This window comes from Benincasa hispida, chromosome 6, assembly GCF_009727055.1.
Source record: "Benincasa hispida cultivar B227 chromosome 6, ASM972705v1, whole genome shotgun sequence".
NCBI classification, from domain to species: Eukaryota; Viridiplantae; Streptophyta; class Magnoliopsida; order Cucurbitales; family Cucurbitaceae; genus Benincasa; species Benincasa hispida.
Window position 1 is genome coordinate 47,034,863 of NC_052354.1, and position 20,476 is coordinate 47,055,338.

At 32.4% G+C, this 20,476-nt stretch overlaps 1 long non-coding RNA gene across 5 annotated transcripts; it reads right to left on the minus strand.

Moving 5' to 3' along the window:
* Nucleotides 1–3,641: 3,641 nt before the first annotated feature.
* On the minus strand, nucleotides 3,642–13,405 carry LOC120079591. 5 transcript variants are annotated; one of them, XR_005482280.1, is made up of 7 exons: nucleotides 12,845–13,405; nucleotides 5,937–6,923; nucleotides 5,688–5,820; nucleotides 5,283–5,593; nucleotides 5,124–5,180; nucleotides 4,725–4,759; nucleotides 3,642–4,063 (listed from the first exon to the last, which is right to left on the minus strand). It is a non-coding gene; the product is annotated as an uncharacterized LOC120079591 (long non-coding RNA). The 5 variants fall into 5 exon arrangements; XR_005482282.1 differs by having other exon boundaries at nucleotides 5,283–5,394; nucleotides 5,688–6,923; XR_005482281.1 differs by having other exon boundaries at nucleotides 5,283–5,528; nucleotides 5,688–6,923.
* Nucleotides 13,406–20,476: the final 7,071 nt, after the last annotated feature.

Genomic DNA, 20,476 nt, shown 5'->3' on the forward strand with positions numbered 1-20,476 from the left:
TAGAGTATATTTGAAATAAATGATAAAATTGAAGGGTATTCCTTATAATTAAAAGAAAAAAGTAATTGTAAAATTTAGATTAATAATTAAGAAAAAGAAATAAATAAAAATAATAATAGAGGATAATAAAAAGTTAAAAAAAGATCTGTCATAATGATTCATGGAAGGCTGCCTGTGGAACGTGGAAGGCGGAAGCTGACAGTGAAAGAGACGCCCAAAAAATAAAACAATTATAATATTATTATTCTTCTGGAGTTTCTCGTGTTTTATAATAATAATAATAATTTTGTAGGTACGGAATTGCAGGGTGCCTATTTATTTGAGAAATAGTAATCCATTTTAACATTATCAGCTATAAATATCATTAATTGTCCCTTAAGGACAGATTGTCTATTTACATAACATAATTAATTGCCTAAACTTTCTAATTTGGTATTTTTATAACTATCTAAAAGCATATTTAATTTAATGGCTCCATAGCCGTATAAATATTTTAACAAATTATTATAACTTTCATAGAGGAGAGGATTTTGACTATAATAAACGTTAAACCTCCTTTGATAACCACTTTTTCTTTTTTTGCCCTTCCCATTTTTTAATTTTGTGTTTATTATTTTCTAATTTTTTCTATTGTTAATTTATATTTAAATTTAATTTTATATAAATACACGACAACTTTAGATAGGTTTAGTGAGTTTGGTTAATTAACCACATCAACTATAGACTATGCCTTTAAGAGCTATAAATAACTTTTTACCAAACGATTACGACTATAACTTAATTCAATTATTTTAAATGTGGTTCAAGGGACATGCTTGTCTTTATTGTTCCCCATACTAATTATATCGGTTATTTTGCTTAAATAAAATTGTGGGTATTTGGATCTTGTACACGTTCGTCATCATTGGGATTCTTCTTGTGTCTATCCTCCAATTTACTTCTTCAATATAGTCTCGCTTTTGAACTGACTTGAGTAAAAGATTCTCGTACTAGTGTGGTGTCAAGTCTACCACACTACAATGCATAAGTTAATACATCGAGTGTATAATTCAAGTAAGCACGTAAAAGTGGGATCGTCGGATGAGGCTATATATAATGTTCTTCCTTTGACAATCATCTGTGGTTATTTAACGATCTCATACAGGTATGTCTAGATTTGGTTGAAAGGTATGTCCCCTGGGCTCTTAAGATTCCTTATGAATCTTCCCGTGGTTACCGGATGATGGGAATAACAAAGCAGAAATTTGGAAATGCTTCTGATCAACCTGAACAACATATATGGATACCCTCAACCCTTTTTTTCATTACTAATGGAATTCTTGTTGTCCAAATTTACCTCTCCAAGCAATTAAAAGATTGAATGCATGTTGGTTTCTCTGCCTCTAACAGACAGGGCTGAACAGTTCATATTGTTGACTGGTGGCAATTCAAGACCTTTGGGTTTCTTCCATCTGGTGGAGAAGTGGCTATTAAAAGGTTTGAGAGGGCCAATGGAATTGATTGCATGCAAAACGAAATTCGGATTTGGCCGAAAAAGAAGCAACGCTATGGATACCATGACCGATCAAACCCACATAGATAGGGACAGGCCTTCAAACAACACGTGTCGGGTCCGTCTAGAAGATGAACGACTTCAATATCCGATCACACACGAGCAGCATTATGAAAAGCGGAATCCTCATCCTGAGTCGAGTCCGCATTGCCATACGAATCGACATCGGCCAAACCAAGAGCTCCTATTTTTTCTTTAACGAAAACGGGAAAACCAACCTCTTTTAAAGAAGGAGTCACTTTGCCTTGATCACCGTGGACATACGCTGCTCCCCTGCCATGATCAGTATAGGTGTTCTTGGATTTCTTGTTTGGGCTCACTATGGCCGACTTTCGTCTCTGTTCAACCAGTCGGTCTCACCATCCGTTGAGCCGAGAACGGTGCTGAAGAAATGATGGGACTGAATACGTAATTTTGGTGATGACAGAGTTATTTAAGACACTCGAGGCTGCAAGGTGTTAGATCGAGTGTGCTTCGATTATTTCCCAATTGGTATATATTTACTGACTTGGCTGATCGGCCAAAAACTCGAAGCACTAACTTTTCTCTTTTGGGACATGTATTTCTCCCTGCAAGCTATAACCTCTTGATTTCTCTTGACCTTGGGTCTTACCTAGAGCAATCCTCAACAATAATGATAATAATATACACATATATCAATTATTTTTTTAAAAAATCTAATAATTTTTGTTCATGAATATATATTTTATAAAAATTGAACTAAGGTTACTTTGAAATCCACAACTATATCTAAATTAGTCTCATATTATTAAATAAAAGTGAATTACTTTTACAGTAGCATAGTCTATTGCATTAAAAAAAAAGAAAAAGAAAAACGGGAAAAAAAGAAATCAGGTGTAACTACATATTTAAAATAGAGTTGTTATAATGAAATCAATTAATAATGTTTGTGAATTAAGTGGGTTTACTTCTATTGAGCCGTCCTATTACTACCAAGTCTATTTGTAGGCTCGTTGAAAATTTGAAAATAGCCCTTAATAAGAGGGATTGAAAAAGGTTAGAAATATTTTTTTTGTTCAGCCTTAGAAAAAAACAATAAATTAAATAAAATAATAATTTAGTTTCTAACCATTTTCTTCCATCCCACAAATCATTTAGGACCGTTTAGTTTAAAGTTTTAAAGATGCCTAGTAATTAAGGATATCTAGGAATAAAAAACTTTGAGAATAAGATTGTTGAAAATCAAGAATGACTGTGTTTTGTTGTACATGAGACTGTTATTAGAATTTTATGGTAGTAAATTAGCTTTGTATTTAATTTTTAAAATTAATGATGGACACCTCAATAAAATTTTCATAGATTATTTGATAAACAATAAATTTAATTCAAAAGTTCGAGCCAAATTAATTTTTGAACTGTCAAATAATAATATTAATTAAATTGTTAATTACAAGTATTTGTAAAATGAGTAATTTATAATTAAAGTTACTTGGTTACATAATTTGGTATATCAATTTAATGAATTTATATAATAATGATGTATTAATTAATAAAACAATCAAAATCAGTTTAAAAAAATATATAACAATTTGTGATTAAAACTAATGAATTATAATTAATTAGTGATTAAAAACTACTTTCATAAAATATTGATCATAATGATAATTAATTAACTACATATATAATTTATTAACGAATTAATAGTATTAATGCATCGCTTCTTTCCTCACTTCTTTATGATTTGTTATATAATTAAATTTATGATTCTAGAATATTTAAATTCGATATATTATAATTTAAAATTTAATATATAATTTTCTAAATTATAAATTTAATATTCACAAATCAATTAATTTTAATAATATAAAATAAAAGAATAAATTCATGTATACAAAAAGAGAGAGTGAATATCAAGGACATCCATACTTTTAGATGAATATCATTCATGGATATAAGCAATGCATGAGAATGACTATGCTTCAAGCTTCAAAACTTGCACCAAACAAGATGATGTGTATTCTTTACCCATTCCTACCCTTATTCCCATCGCCATCCAAATTTTCTCAATCCAAATGCCTTCTTAAGAAAAACCTTTATTGTATAGCAAATTAATCTATATACGGCAAAATATGTAACAATTTAATCCGTAAAATAAAAGTCTATCACACCCCTCCCAGATTACCCTTCTTAACCCAGAAGTGAATGTGACGACAGTAGTTACCAACCCTTTTTTGGCACTTACTATCTAACTAACATCCTTAACCTACTTAGATCCTTGGAATACATATATAACATTCACCAAACTAAGGAAACTTTAAAAATAACCTAAGAACACTAGGGATCAACAACAACAACATAACTACATCATATTAACTCCTACAGAGTTCAGCGGTCCCAATATACTTTATTAGTCCTTAATATGAGCAACACATATGTACAGACATTTACAGACTAAACACCTAAAATTTCTCATTAGACTTTAGACTTTTAACTGGAGTCCTTGAGTGGCAGAGTAGGATGGCAGCTAACCTCTGGGGAGATGACCACTACCTGGGAAAAGAAAAACATTTGAATGAATGAGCTACTCGCACAGTGAGTGACTTAATAAAAACATAAATCTCATGCTTAAATTGAAAGCTAGAAAACAAAATACTGGAACTAAAACATGCCAAGCAAACGTGTACATAAAACTTTTAAAACCATTGTATCTGAAAACATAGCTAAACCGATTCCCGGTTGAGAGAGAACCCTTGTGGTTCAATCTCAACGTCGAATATCATGTTCAAGAGAGAACCCTTTTGTTCAATCTCTCAAACATAAGCCTGGACTGGGATGAAAACCCTTTTGTTCAGCACTTTTCAGCCATTGCTAGAAAAGAACCCTCGTGGTTCAATCTCATCATCGGATATCATGTTTAAGAGAGAACCTTTTTGTTCGATCTCTTAAACATAAGCTTGGGTTGAGGTGAGAACCCTTTTGTTCAGCACCTTTCAGCCAATGCAAGGAAAGAATCCTCGTGGTTCAATCATACTGAACTGATTAACTATCATACGTGCACGTAGAGCAAACTGGATCCTGATGTCAAGGATCATAACTGAGGCAGGGTACCACTGCTTATAACTGAATTGAGTGAATTATTTTCATACTTTCTCTATGTACTTCAGCATCAGAATCATAACATAACTGAAACTAGGTAGTACAGCTCGGATACCTTTTCCTTGTCCTTCAGTATTGAGCTGAAAATACCTGATAGGAAAACATTTTCATAAAACAAGCTTACTGGAAGCCTGATCTCATAAAACATAGTTTTCATAAGAATATCATTTGCTAATGCATGCTCAACAACATTAAGAACACATATACTTTAAAACATAATACAAATACTTGTAACTTAAACATGTCATAGAATCTTCTTTTGAAAACTACCATGGTTCAACCATTGTATCAAAGCATATTTCATAAACTTTGTAACTAGAATGCGTTTATAAACTTTAGAGAAATATGTTGCTTGGAACTTCTTGTAAAATAACCAACATAAAAGTAATTGTCAATAAAGCATGGATTATTAAAATATTTATTAACCATTTATAAATCATTTACAGTCACTCACAGATCCTTCAAGTTTGCTTCCTTAAGGCTTGATAGCCTTCTCCAATGGGAATTGAACCTACACATATAAGCAAACTACTTAGTGTTTACATTAGCCTTCCTTTTAGGCCTATTCAATAAATCAAGCTCACATGCCAAACCATCACATTGTGCCTCCTACCATTCACTTTGAGGGTCGGACACTTAGCCAATTTGGAGAGATTGGGTGTCGAAAGAATGCACCTTTTGATCGCCCACATTCCCCACACTAAGGAAAATTTTGGAGCATCAAACTGCAGATTTAATTTCAACAATTCACAACTAAACTTCCAGAACTCATCTCAAGGAGCATCCTCTACAAACTTTCTTAGAATCAAGTTAGCAACATTATCTTCAAATTTTAGCTTGAAATTCCTCGTCCTTTTATCTGGAGATTCAAAATTTCATCATTGGCCCCAATCAAGCAGCTGCCTACTTGTTCAACAATTTCCACTTCAAATTTCAAAAATATATAACTCGATTTTCAGGCCTCATCTTAAAAAGTTTAATTCTATAAAGTTGTTTATAACTGAGTTAACAATATTACCTCAAATTTTTAGCTCAAAAATCTTTGTGATTCGTCCTGGAGCTTTAATTCTTCACTGATAGTCTAGATTCAACCGAGAAACGAACCCTTTGTCTTTATTTTGCTCCTCCGACATTATTCCGGCGAGTTTTCCCTTTCACAGAAAAGCCACAAAAAATAGACATACAGAGCTTTCAAATGCCACTGAAATTAAACGAATAGCCCAAGTATTTGTTCAACCAATTAAATAAAGTCGGCCTTCCTGCTTACCACCGCCCAAAATCCTGCATGAAATCTCCTTAGGCCACTTAGCCCACTAATGAAGATTAATGGTTGAGATTTGATTAATCCATTTTCTTTCCACTCCATCGCAGCACAATTCAACATTAAATCTCATAGGATAGCATGGTCTCCTCTTGGTTTCCCATACTTAGCTAAAATTTGACCATTCTTTCCTACATAACCATCCGAGAGTTCTCTTGCTCCTTAGTTTTCTTTCTTTTTCCATCACTCCTAACCAAAACATAATCTCATTACAACTCATTGGAAGACATCGGATAACTTACACTTTCTTACTTAAGGTAATTAGGGTTCGGGTTTTACAAAGTCTAATCAAATATCGATTTTTATTATATAGTAATTTAGTGTTTTGTATTTTATAGACATATTTGGTCATCTCTAATCAACTTTATTGAGTCAAAATGAGCAAAACTTAACTGACACTTGTATTAATCTAAGTAAGTAAGAAATTCATTAAATCTTAACAAATATTTTCACAATAATAATTGAAAGATTTTAATCTCAAAATAGCTCAACGACTAGTTTTACTTTTCAACAGACTTCATAACAGATTTGTAATCACACACACACATATATAGGTTACATTCATTTTGAATTTAGTTTTTACATTTTTGTCTTGTACAAGATCTGTAAAAGAACAGAAAAACTTATCTTTTAAAGTCTTCAATAAAATCATCTTCCCTTTCCATGGATGTAGGCTTCAACTTTAGCCGAACCATGTACATGCTTTTGTTGCTCTTTTCTTCTTCAATTTGCATGCTTGATTCACTTCTTGATTCACTGAGAAATCGAGCAAGAACAAAGGAAAGCACAGAGAGTTTACCAAATGAATTTTGGTCGGCCTCATTGAACTCCCATAAATCGTTGATAGTGGAGGTAGCTGAGAGGCGTGGCTCATTGTAAGCCTTTCATTCTACCTACCCTTTCTTTTGGACTGAACTCCTCAGCATCGTAGGCCTGAAAACAAGAAGCAGCCCAACAATTTGGTATCATAGCAAAAAGACTTAAAGATTTCAGTTCGTGAACTATCAAGACTATAAGATTCACACAAAATAGCAGTAGCAAGGTATAAGGTGGAGAAATTCGATGGTTAAGGGGATTTTGGTCTTTGGAAGGCTAAAATCAGAGCCATTCTCGGTCAACAGAAGGCTCACAAGGCTCTTATTGATCCATCATCTCTCCCAAACACTGTGACAACTCAAAAAAAGGAAGACTGGGAGTTGACAGCTTATGTTACGTTAGTTCTAAATCTTAGTGATAATGTTTTAAGGCAAGTCATTAATCAAGATGAAAGAACTCTTATTCAAGAGTACCTACGAGCGGAAACGGATCTTTTCAATTCATTGTGACAGAATTACAGCATATACATTCAAATATACTTTCATGCATGCAAAAGGGATCAAAAGATCATACCAGATGAAGATTCCTTCTTCACAACAAGTCTGAAGCCCAACCGTCTACCTCGAACAGTCACCACTCGAATAGAAGGAATCGAGAAGATAACACCACTTAGAGCCCTCAGTATTCTTGGAGTGAGAATCTAAAGTGTGGGCTTTGTTCGAATTTGGTAGAGGGAAGGAGGAAGAGTGATCGTACACAACGATCAAATAAGTGGAAGATGCAGTTGTCTATCGCATAGAATATATGCTTGATCGTTTAGGTAAAGTGTACGATCATGTAGTAAAAGTAAGCGATCGTCTAAAGATCGTGTAGGAAAAGGTAAACCATCATCTAAACAATCGTGTAGGAAAAGAGTGAGTGATCGAACAAAACGATCGCGTAGGAAAAACTAAGCGATCGTCTAGACGATCGTTTAGTAAATACCGGGAGCTTAACGATCGCTTAGGAAAAAGGTAAACGATCGTTTAGATAAAAGCGCACGACGGTGTAATTGATATGCGATCGTTTAGCAATATTGTATATGTAAGCGATCTTGCAGTCCTATCGTATAGGCACTGATTTTCTAAACGATGACATTATCTTTTTCACAATACCCGCGCACACTAAGATCAACATACCGTCTGCTATTTATAATGCACTTGTCTATTATTTTAAACGAAAAGGTGCCTTCCTATTTCCTTTAAAATCGTCACATTAATGTGATCTTATCACATTCATAACTTATAAATTAATATCAAATATTAATTATAATATTTTTTCTTCTACTAGATATAAATCATATTTATATCCAATTTCCCTAAATTAATGTATCTCATACATAAAGTTAATCATATCATATTTAATTAATTCGTTCAATTATATCATATATAATCGAACTCCCTTTTGTCAATTTGAACATTTCAAATTGACCCAAAAACTGACTTTCAACTTGTATCCAAGCTACCAAGGGTACCTTATGGACCTATGGCTCGAAGCTCCAACGGTATGTGAATAGCTGACTAATCTCTTTAGTCACGATATCCACCATCCGTTAACTGCCAGACATTCCACTAAAGATCGACAGTTGAACTCTTCTAGCCATATATATATTTCTATGTCCATTGGATATAACTAATCATCAGTACGATGACCCTTCATAGATGCTCGTAATTACAGCTGGGCCAAATTACCGTTTTTCCCCTGTAGTTACATCTTACTCCTTAAGTACCACTGATTCCTCTAATGAACAATACAACATAGTCCAACTATATGTGAATACCTATCGGGCCAAGAGAAGGGATTGTGGCACCACATCGTTCAAGCCCCGGAATCAGCCCTTAAGGGAGCTATCTATCTACTTACCCCTACCTCGAGGAAGAAGTGAATTCCATCTTGTGTACCTGAGTTTCCAGCTCCCAAAACAGACAAATCCCTAAAATGGTAGGTTTGAGTCGGCGTTCTGGCCACTCGCACCCATGCAAATCAAAGGACCGCCCTCAATGGCAGAAGTTTCCAACTGACTCAGGATTGAGGTCATGTTACCTATGGTCATCCTAGTGAAGTGAAGTCTCAGATATCAACGGTGTTATATAACGAGATGTTAGCACTTCGTGGTCAGGTCTTATACAAACTCTTTGTATAGGATGCCCCCGCTCGCATGTCCCCTACATGAATGATCAGGATCATACCATTTGTGACAAGTCACAACACTTGTGACCATTCCACAAAGCAGGTTGCATCCGTAGCGTTACCAAGATAAGGTTTCTCTCATATATCCATATACTATAGACCATTTTGGTTATCATTCAAGACATGATCCACTTGTATGTCACCACATACATGCTTGAGTCACATACAGATAACCAGGGATTTTATGTTTATTGGTTTGTAGTAAAATCTAAATGTGCAAAGTCAAATAGTGAAGTAAATATCATTTATATTATACATCACAAGTGTTCGTACAAATTTGTTTACAAATTACTGGACACGAGACTTTAGGCACAAACCCTAACACAAGAGACAACCTATAGGATTTGGACAAAGTTGGAAGACTTATATGCTACTAGAAATCTTCCTAAATAAAATGTACTTTAGGGAGAAGTTTTTCACCTTTAAAATGGATTCATCAAAGTCACTTTATGATAATCTAGATGAGGTAAAAAAGATTGTTGCTGAATTTAAGAATCTTGGGGCGAAAATAGGAGATGAAAATGCAGCACATATACTTCTAAATTCTCTACTTGAATCCTATATAGAAATAAAAAATGCATTGAATTATGGAAGGGATAGTATATCCACTGATACAATAATATCTACAAAAAGAAGGGGCATTTGATTAAAGATTGCTTCATCCTCAAAAGAAAAAATCAATAGAAAGAAAAAGAGTCCAAAGGAAAGTAGCCTGAAACCTCAGTAGTAAAAAGCTCCTACATCTACTCTGATGCTCTAACCTCAACTCTTAAGAAAGTCACTTATGTTAACCCCTTTGAGAAGCATGATTGGGTCTTGGATTCCGGATGCACATACCATATGACACCTATGAGACCCTGGTTTAACTCCTACAAAGAAATTGATGGAGAAATGGTTTACATGGGGAACAACCAAGGCTGTAAAATTGAAGGTATTGGATCAATCTCTATGAAACTCAAAGATGAGACTATCAAACTACTCAGAAATGTAAGACATGTCCCACTTCTTAAGAGAAACCTATTCTCCCTTAGAATGCTAGATAATATAGGGTGTGAATAGAGGGGTAAGGGTGGAACTCTTGAGGTCCTAAAAGACTCTAAGCTGATTCTTGTTGGAGAAAAAGTTAATGACTTGTTTGTGGTTAGAGGTGTTGAAATGATGACAGGGACATATGTTGCCACACCAAATGAGATGACAGAAGCTGATGTATGGCACAAAAGGCTATCTCACATAAGTGCTAAGGGGCTGGAAGCTTTTCCTAAACAGGGAATTCTACCAAAGGGAATTTCAGACAAGTTAACATTTTGTGAACACCGTGTTTAGGGAAAAGTAACTAGACATAGCTTTACCAAAGCACACAATTCAACAAGGACAATTCTTGACTACATCCAGTCAGACCTTTGGGGTCCAGTTCAAGCACCTAGCTTAAGTGGTTCAAGGTATTTACTTTCTTTTGTAGGTGACTTCTCAAGGAAAAGTTGGGTTTTCTTTCTTAAATCAAAAGAACAAGTGTTTAATAAATTTAAAGAATGGAAACTCATGATTCAGAAGCAAACTTCTAAGAAAATTAAATACCTAAGAACAGATAATGGGTTAGAGTTTTGTAGTGAAGAATTTAATAAATTTTGTAAGGAATCTGGCATAACCAGGCATAGGACAGTCAGACATACACCTCAATAGAATGGGGTAGCTGAAAGGCTTAATAGGACCATTATGGAAAGGGTCAGATGTTTACTCTCAGATGCTATATTCAGTGAAAAATAATGGGCTGAAGCTGCAAGCTATGCTGTATACACCTTAAATAGGTGCCCTTATACATCCCTAAACTTTATAACCCTTGAAGAAAAATGGACAAAACATCCTCCTAACTTAGACAACCTAGTGGTATTCAGATGTGTTGGTTACATACATCCAAATCAGGGAAAACCAAAGTCTAAGGTCGTGAAGTGTATGTTTGTTGGGTTCATTAAAGGTGTAAAGGGCTTTAAAATGTGGAACTCTGTTGAGAAAAGATTTGTAGTCAGTAGAGATGCTAACTTCAAAGAAAGGTAAATGTTCATGCAAAAGGAGAAGACTACAGATAAGATACCTAAAAGTCCTACAACTAGGATTGAGTTGGAGGCTCCAAAAGATAAGTCTACAAATCATGGCTCTCCTAATGATTCAAAAGAAAAAGAGGACGCTACAGGACAACTGGTAGAAACCACTGAAACACAACCTTGAGACAATACTCTCTAGCAAGGGATAGACAAAGAAGAGTAATTGTTCCACCAGCTAGGTACACTGAAATAAACTATATGAACCTAGTGTTAATTGTAACTATAGCTTCAAATGACCAGGAATCAACTAACTTTGAAGAGGCAATAAGCTACCCTGATGTTAGGAGCTGGATTGAAGCTATGTGTGAAGAAATGCAATCACTAAGTGTTAATGACACTTGGACTCTAGCTTCTCTTCCTAAAGAATGCTAGGAAATGGCATCTAAGTGGATCTACAAACTAAAGGAGGGCATTTCTAAAGGTGAAAAGCCAAGGTATAAGGCAAGATTAGTGTCCAAAGGTTTCACACAAAGGGAAGGTATTGACTACTCTGAAATTTTTTCACCAGTAGTTAGGCAAACGTCTATTATACTCTTACTATCTCTAGTAGCTCAATACAATCTTGAATTAGATCAACTAGATGTTAAAACAGTCTTCTTACATGGTTACCTAGATGAGGTCATCTACATGGCTCAGCCTAAGGGTTTTGTGGAAAAGGGTAAAGAGGACCTTTATTGTCTTTTAAATAAGTCCATTTATGGTCTTAAACAGTCTCCTAGATGCTGGTACAAAAGATTAAATGATTACATTGAGAGTATTGGGTTTCAGAAAAGCACATATGATAATTACACCTATGTGAACTCAACTTCCTAAGGAACAAGGTGTGCTTACTTCTCTATGTGGATGATATGTTGCTAGCTGAGACCTTTAAAGAAGATTTAAATCATGTAAAAAATCTCCTAAAGAGAGAATTTGACATGAAAGATATGGGCCAGTCTAAGAAGATCCTTGGGATTGAAATTGACAGAGACAGAGGTTCCTCTACCCTAAGCATTAGTCAAACTAATTACAATGAGAAAATCATCAGAAGATTCAATATGTCTAATGCTAAACCTGTAACTATACCTATTGCTCAACTCTTTAAGTTGTCCTTAGCTAATTCACCTAAGAAGACCTACTTAAACACCTAAATCAGATGCAAATGGTTCCTTATAGTCAGGCAGTAGGAAGCTTGATGTACCTCATGATCTCCATTAGGCCTAATTTATTCTATTGTGCAAGTCTAGTGAGTAGATTCATGTCAAACCCTGGGAGAAGGCATTGGGAAGCTATCAAATGGATTCTTAGATATCTAATTTGGTTTAAGCAATCTAAACTAATCTACTAGAGTTTTAAAGAGATAGATCTTGAACTCTATGGTTTTGTAGACTCAGATTTCGTAGAGGATCAAGATAAAAGAAGGTCTATGATAGGGTATCTCTTCCTATATGGTCCTAATCTATTAAGCTGAAAGGCTAATCTACAATCTATAACAACCTTATCTATTACCGAAGCTGAGTACATGGCACTTTCAGAAGTAATAAAAGAGGCATTGTGGTTAAAAGGCTTGATGGAAGACATTAGTGTCAAACAAACAGTAGTTAAAATCTACTGTAATTAATCAAAGTGTTATCCATCTTTCCAAGAACCCACAATATCACTCTAGAACAAATATCACTTTGTAAGAGACAGAATAGAAGAATGTCAAATCGAAGTCCTGAAAGTACATACCTCGGAGAATGCATCGAATATGCTTACCAAGTTGGTATCGAAGCTTAAGCTCAGCAAGTGCTTTGATCTGATCGGTTTCATATTACCTGAAAAAGGATGATCGGTGGTCAAAATTGGAAGGGAGAAGATTTCAGAGTTGAGTTAAGGTGGAGATTTGAAAGATTTTAATCTCAAAATAGCTCAATGGCTAATTTTACTTTTCAGTAGACTTCATAACAGATTTGTAATCACACACACACACACACACAGGTTACATTCATTTCGAATTCAGTTTTTACATTTTTGTCTTGTATAAGATCTGTAAAAGAAAAGAAAAACTTATCTCTGAAAGTCTTCAATAAAATCATCTTCCCTTCCGATGGATGTAGCTTGAACTTTAGCCGAACCACGTACATTCTTTTGTTGCTCTTCTCTTCCTTTTTCACTTATGTAATTTGCATATTTGATTCGCTTCTTTATTCACTAGGAAATCGAGCAAGAACAAAGGAAAGCATAGAGAGATTTGAGAGATTTTTCATAAACTTGTTTAGAGAGAGAAAGTAACTTTGTTTACTGAATGAATTTTGGTCGGCCTCATTGAACTCCCACAAATCGTTGATGGTGGAGCTTTCCACATGCTGTCGAGGTAGCTGAAAGGTGTGGCTCATTGTGAGCCTTTCATTCTATCTACCTTACCTACCCTCTCTTTTGGATTGAACTCAACATCGTGAGACTGAAACCCAACAATAACTAAATTGTAAGAAAATTTAAAATATAAAAACTAAATGAGTATACACCAATACTTAATTATTACAAATAAATTTAATATATATATATACTATATCGTTAGTTTCATAAAAGTTAGGGATTTGGAAAAGAAATGCATACTTATAAATATACTCATTATGTTCGATACCAATTAAACGAAATAAATTTTTATAAATATTATTTAGTGAGTGACTGCAATTTTATTGATTAATCGTAAAACTAATCCATTGTTTTACTACCGTTGAGATATAATTTAAATTAGTTTAATTGTTGATAAATTAAAATATGGATACTATTTTAAAACTAAATCTAAGTTTCAATTTGGGTAATTACAATCAGTAGCACCTTTAAGATTAATAATTAAGTATATAACAATATCTTTAAAGAATTATATATAGTAAAATATATCAATAATAGATTCTATTAGTGATATAATCTATAGACTCTAAGCTAGATCTAAATTTTGCTGAAAAAAAAAGCGTAATTGCTATTTTTTCAACAACCCATTTAATTTGACGTTGACTGATTCCAAGGAGTAATTTGTGGGCCGAACTAAATTCATTGAAAAGCCCATAAGCCCATCAATTAAATATAATGGGCCAGAACCAGTATCTTGCAGATTTACCAACTAAATGACCAACACAGATGAAATTACAAAAATAAATAAATAAAATTTTGTGCTAATTTTTCCTACTTATTTAACTTATGTTCTTCTAATTTAAAAAGTTTTAATAAATTTTCTAAATTTAATTTAAGAAAAGCATTTTAATTTCTGTAGTTAAATTTTTTTTAATACCTTTCATCATGAGGATTTGTATCAAGTTTGGAAAAAAAAAGGGCCTTATATTATATTAAACGTAGTAATTAACCCAAAAAAAAAGAAAAAAAGAAATAGAACAATAAAAAACCATAGTGTTCTTGAAAAATTTATGGAGGAAAATAAGATATAAAATTTATAGAAAGCAATAGGAGAAAGAAAGAATGCCCTCTTGATATCATATTACACATGAGTTAATTGTGATTCATATGATTCATATATAATTTGTACAATTGTACTTAACCATTGTTTAAATCACAATCCATATAATTATTGTCCCTTTCCCATTGTCCTTTATTTCTATTATTATTATCATTTTTCTTTAGGTTTTCTATTAGTAAGGTTCATTGCCAAATGGGCCACTCCCTCCTTACAAGTACAAACAACTTGGATTTGGGCAAAACATAAAAGTAACTAATAATATTTATATTTGTAGCATTTTTATTAATGAGGAAGTCTTAAGTCTAATTTGGATTAAACTTGTTCGAGTGCAACAAAAGTTCAATATTGGTTAGACTAGAAAAATATTATGATTTATACAAAGGAGGTACAATATCTTCATTAGTATAAACACAAAACAAACTATAAGAGTTTGATCTTTTATGCATGAAATGAACAATTTCATATTATTGTATGGATATGTAGAGAATCCTTTGTCCCTAACGAGATCATTTAAATTAAATATCTTTAATTTTTTTTTTTAAATGGATTACCCAAAAAGAAGTTGCACGTTATCAATGGAAGTAGTGATTTGCAATTAGTTTATATCTATACTATATCTATGTTTGTATAATATCTCGAGAATCCTTTTTATTTAGAAATAATGTTGGATTAAAAAAAAGGACATCATAGTGTGAGGTCAAGACACAAATAAAATACAACCACAAAAGTTATAAGCCAAGGATAAAATAATCAAACAAACTCGCTTAGGAAACACTACACAAAACACAATTCAAGAAAATAGGTCTTAAGAAATGATAGGGACAAGACCCTAAAACTATCTCCACAATGATATAATATTGTCTACTTTGGGCATAAATCCTTATGGATGGCCTCAAACCAAAGGAGATAGTCATCCTCACTTATATATCCATGATCCTCATCTTATCTAACCAATGTGGGACTTTGGTTGTATTCCCAACAAGAAAAATTAAAAACCCCTTAATAGAAGCTTTGATTCACTCAACCAACATAATAAAATATATCCGATTCAATAATATGATAAACCACCTAATGAAATCATCTAGAATGAGTGCAAAATAGAACAATCGAAAAAACAAAACAAAAAAAACAACTAATGTGACTTTCAATCAAGTTCTTATAATTATTAAATATAGATTTAGGGTATTCAAAGAGAATGGAAATAAATGAAAAAAAGGCCACAAGAAGAAGTGAGATTCAAAAGTGCTCTCGATAACCTCAATGAATGACAATATATAATTTGTTTTGAGGGAAAAAAAGGAAAAAGGAGAACCCAACCCATCAATGCTTTTGTGCCCCATATTTCACTCCCATCGTTTTCCTATCAATCTTTTCTCTCTAAAGACCAACCTTTTCAAAGGTGAAATGAAATAATACATATGTATTTTAATCATGAGTTTGGACCCTATGCTTCAATTAACATTTCATTCTTTTTTCCATCTCTATCTTTCTTCTTTTTTTGCTTTTTTTCACCATTCATTGCATTATCTCATTTTTTTTTTTTTTTAAAAAAAAACAATCCATCAATTCAATTCAACAATCATTTTTTTTTCGAGAAGATATTAAATTAAATATCTACCTAATCACAATGAATCATAAGTGTATTTGAAGTCAATTTGATAATTAATATATTTGATGTCAAATATAGTTTATAGGTTATATAATTTTTGAAAGAAAGTATTTGACTTATATACTAAGTTACAAGAGAGGATGTGAGTTACAAGCATTGACTTTACTCAATTAAGCTTTGGTAATGATGAATCTAACTCTACTCATGACAATTTTTTCTAATATATTAATTGGATAATTAATGCCAATTAATAATGAGTTTCTCTAAACTTGCACATTTATATTAATTTTTCCACTTGTTTGTTGACTTGCTCAATCCTTTTTAATGTAGATTCTCACAAGATTTTCATTATTTTACAATAATAAATTTATTGTCACACTCTCTCTCTCAAACACTTGGCCTTTTGAAAAAGAAAGCCGACCTTCTTTGTTTGTATCTATACCCATCTCTATCTCTCTAATGTGTGACAAATTTCTATTAACACAATCTTGCACTCCCTTTAAAGAAGATTTGGATTCATCAAAAAGGAAGATTGAACATATTATTTTTTAAAAAAGATGTTAAGAATGAAAAGATATATATATAATTTCATCTTCGTTAAAAGCAGAGAAGATCTCAAATACATATAATCGTCATAATATAATCTCACTATTGACCTAATATATTTTGTTTAATGAGTAAAGTCAGATAAATTTTTAACTTGAAAGAAATATATCATATAATTATATAGGTACCATAGGTACAAAGAAGATGGATAGTTATATATATAATTATGTTATAAAAAATGTGGGTGATGGGTCATGGAATTGGGAAAAGAAAGGTTTGAATGATGATGGTGTCTCATGACCACAATGAGAAAAAAAATTATAAGTATGGTTAACTTTATAGCAAATCAATAATCCATGCTCTTCTATCATACCATTTGATTAGACATATCAAAAAGGTTGATAAATCTACATCCACTTTAATCAAGATATAGACTATTATAGAATTTATTATTATTATTTTCACTCAAAGATGCTTCCCCTAATTTAAATGAATGGTTCTAGAATTGTGTAGGTAATTGTTTTAAATGACAAAACTGTTGAAAATATTTTTAAATATAACAATATATCATTGTCTATCAATGATAGATACTAATAGACATCTATCAGTATCAATGATAATATCTAGCACACACACCTCCTCTTGCCAACTATTTGGTTCTCCACAATACCTACTATTTTCATAGTTACTTCCAGTTGAGAACTCTCGTACTGTCGATGTACCTACTACTACATTGTAGATCTTATACTAAAGGTGAAGAAAGAGGGGAATACAAAAAGAGGTGTTTTATTAGTACACTTCTACCAAAAGTATTCTTTAGACATATATATATATATGTGATGTTAGCTCTATATTTTTGGTTTTACTACAAGAAAAATAGGTTTTCATGACTCTAAAGAAAAATGTCATTATCACATTTCATGACTCTTTTTTAGTCTTTGAATCGACCATCAAAGAAAGTATACAGATGACACATGAAAAATCAGTTATTATTGATTGTATAATGACACTCTATTTCAGTCAACATAAACATTTATTGGCAATTAGTACATATCATGGTATTATTTTATATAATAATTTTCCATTGTCAATAAATGTCTAAAAAGTTGACTTTTTTTTGTCAACAAAACATTTACCTTGATATTGAAAATCTATCACAAAAGTTATAATGACACATTTACAGTGTCAATGTCATAATTATGACATTATCTCAACATCATTGAAATGTGTATGTTTCATACCTATTAATACACCTACGCTTCCTCCAATTTCGATACCAAATATATACACAAGCATAAATATGAACTTTCATATATAGTAATAGAGTTATAATGTTCACACAAGGCAAACCGAAATTGGTAACCAACTTTTGGTTAAGTTATTTACAAATCTAGTGATTACAACTCAATTGTTGGCATTACCAACAAAAAAAAACACGTATAAATAACTTGTTTGGTGGATTTCCTTCTTCAATAGGCTTGTGTAAGTACCTAAGTAAACAAAACATTTATTTTAGAATTAAACTCAATATATAAATGTCAATAATAATAACAAAATCAAGTTTGATCTTAATATTCACATTCTCTATGTCATTCATTGACTACAGTTACTCAAAACATCACTTTAATCATGCAACTAAGCTTCAAATCAAACTTTAAAATAGAAACGATAGATAGAGTCACAATATGATCTCATAAATATACGCTCCAAATCAAATATTATTAACATAAATAACTTCCAGATAACAATCATATAAGAAAAGGGTCAAATGAAACCAATTCTTTTGAAGAGGAGGGAGGTTAACAAGTAAAACATGTACCTCTTGAATACAAAAGAGATTTATGACATAAAAAAATCTTCTAAAACTCAAGCATATTAATCCAATGCAGGCTTTGAAGTACAAAATTTAAATACTCATTATAGTCTTATTATTTAGATATTAGGTCTATCAAAGTAAATCAATGCAAATAGGCATTTGAAAGATATTCTCATCATTATAAAATTAAAAAAAAAAAAAAAAAAATTAAGTCTACCCATATAAACTAATTCAAATAAACATGTGGTTCTAAGTTATATGATATACCTCTTATACACCAAAAAGTACTCCAACTTCAAATCTTCTTTCTTAAGTCTAGTCCTTCTGCAGAAGAGTGTTCCCAAAATTTTTCAAAAACCACCTACAAAAAATATAAATATATGAGAGCCAGAGTAAACATGTATGCTGCAACCCAAATTCAATGAGTGTTTCAACTCCTAATTCATATTCTTTAGATAATCTATTCTTCGTCATCCATGATTTGTCCATCAGATAATATTAGAGATTATGATTCTTGTTTATTCACCCCTCTCCCACCCGAAAGAAACATGATGAAAGGAACATCATATAAATTAAGTTTGGTTAAAGGATCTTGAAACTTTGGAAAGAAGAGTATCAATGTGAGTGATAATTGGAACATGTTATCTATCTTGATACATTTCAATGATATGTTAGTTAACAAAAAAGAAAATAAAACATATGTAAAACTTAATGTCAATCAAGGTTCACCGACAAGAAGATCTTCAAGCTCTATATACTGCGTAGACATCTAAAAAAAACCCCTAACTTATTGTGAAACAAATAAGAGAACGCACATAACAACTAAGAATTTAAAACATATCAATATCATAATCTTTGAAAACAACTAAGAATTTAAAACATATCAATATCATAATCTTTGAAAATAATATTTAAATTTGAACTACACAGAAATATAAAAATCTTTGTCAATAAATAAGATCACAAAACAACATCAATATGTAATATTACTCACAATAATATTTTAAGTCACAAATCATATGTGAAAAAAAAATTCAATCTCTATCTATATATTGATGCTATAACTTTGATATACAATACTTGAGGCAGATTGAAAAGAGATCAACACGTTGATAGAGAAGAGAGATCAACACTGTAAAATTTTGTAAATAGGAAAATAATTCTAAAGACAAAATTGTTACAGAAAGACTTGAAATCAAGAAGAAGATCCCAGCTGACAGTTGAACCGTTGTCGACATCTTTCTATTATGTGTTGTAACCACCAGAGCTTCACCTTTTACCATTGTGCCTACATATAAAAGGAAAATGAATGTGAAATTAATGTAACAAGAAGAATAAGAGTGAATAAGAAAGCGAGAGTGCAAGGCATACGTTCTGCAATACTTTGAAAAAGTAATAAAAGAGAACCTCCCGATTTGCACAGTGGAGTAGGCCTTTGGCGGAACTACTTAAACTCCTGTGTCTTTTCTTTCTAACTCTACGATCGTTTTAAATTTACCAAAGTATCGTTTACATGATCGTATAATTCCTATCGCATCGTGTACTCGATCACTTAGTTCCGCGTCCAATCGTTTATACAATCATTTAGCTCTTCAACTGTCGTCTACACAATTGTCTAGCTCCAGTCATCTATCGTCTACACGATCGTCTAGCACTTCATCCGATCGTTTATATAATTGAACTATCGTTTAGTTCTTGGAGCTTTGTCTATACGATAGAGCTGCCATTTGGTAAACGACAGAAGATTTTCAAGCCTCAGCATACTACCTCCCATTACTCTTGAATTATTATTGTTCATTAAATCTGAGTGTTTTGTGATTGTGAATGTGAAGATCATAGTCATCTGAGACAACAAGTGGTATCAGAGCTTAGTGAACAGTTCAAAACAGATCCAAGATTTGAATTCTTGATTCAGAATAGTCATTCTTGAAGATC